General features: G+C 48.9%; 1 protein-coding gene across 1 annotated transcript in view; it reads left to right on the forward strand.

Annotated features, from left to right (window-relative positions):
- Positions 1–1142: 1142 nt before the first annotated feature.
- Positions 1143–1303, forward strand: part of LOC106881862 (uncharacterized) — a 14790-nt gene continuing 14629 nt past the window's right edge. Inside the window, exon 1 of the mRNA XM_089346248.1 lies at positions 1143–1177. The gene's annotated coding sequence lies outside the window, so the exon portion shown is untranslated. The remainder of the gene's footprint in view (positions 1178–1303) is intronic.

The following is a 1303-nucleotide window of genomic DNA, read 5'->3' on the forward strand; positions in this document are numbered from 1 at the left end:
ACTTTGCCTTTCATCCTTTCGGGGGTCGATTAGATAAGTACCAGTTATGCATTGGGGTCGATATAAGCGACTTAATCCCTTTGTCTGTCCTTGTTTGTCCCCTCTATGTTTAGCCCCTTGTGGGCAATAAAGAAATGAGAAACGTTAGCACGCCGGGCGAAATGCTTAACGGTATTTCATCTGTCTTTATGTTCTGAGTTCAAATTCCACCAAGGTTGACTTTGCCTTTCATTCTTACAGGGTCGATAAATTAAATACCAGTTGAGTACTGGGGTCGATTTAATTGACTGGCCCCGCTCCCCCAAAATTTCGGGCCTTGTACCTAGAGAAGAAAAGAAAAAGGCGTGCTGCTGTGAAGAAGATACATGGTTACTTAGCAAGAGAAGGTCCCTTTCCACCGTTAAGGGTAGTTCAATTTTGAGTAGATATATATCCAAGATGCTCAGGAAAAGGGTTAATTAATGAATGCCCTAACGAATGAGAGTTGCACCGAAAGTGATGAGAAAGAGGGCAATTCACAATTAAGCAATTCCACCCACCTGCTTCATTTTAATTGCTTAGCACCACCCCCACCACCACTGGGAACAAATTATGCAATTAAAAGAAAACAAAAGGAATAACAAGAAGAAGAAGAACAACAACAACGACAACGTCACTGTTTGCGAACCATCAAAACCAGCTCGACTGCTCTGGCCGCTGCCGCCGCCACCACCGTCTCCGCCACCACCACTGCCACCACCACCATCACCACCACCACCACTGCCACCACCACCACTACCACCACCACCATCACCACCACCACCACTGCCACCACCACCACTACCACCACCACCATCACCACCACCACCACTGCCACCACCACCACTACCACCACCTCCACCACCATCACCACCACCACTGCCGCTATCACCACTACCACCACCACCTCCGTCACCCACACTGTCAGCATTACTGCCACCCCAACACTACCACCATCATCACCCACTACCACGGCTATCATAAGCCTACCTTCTTCTTTGTAGCCATGACTGCCACCGCCACCATCACCACAACCCCCCCCCCCCCACCCCACAACCTCCTTTGGTCCACCCCACACCACCCAACGAACAGGTATAAATACCCAAGATGGCCTTTGCAGCGTTGGTAGTGATTGTTCAAATTCTACAAAATCATACAGGTACGTGAAATATCTTTTGCCGACTTCCTCTCTCTCTCGCTTTATCTTTTAATCTTTCATCTTTCACTCCCTTCAGTCACTAGACTGCGGCCATGCTGGGGCAAGGCACTGCCTCGAAGGGTTTAG

This window comes from Octopus bimaculoides, chromosome 30, assembly GCF_046866305.1.
Source record: "Octopus bimaculoides isolate indiv1 chromosome 30, ASM4686630v1, whole genome shotgun sequence".
NCBI classification, from domain to species: Eukaryota; Metazoa; Mollusca; class Cephalopoda; order Octopoda; family Octopodidae; genus Octopus; species Octopus bimaculoides.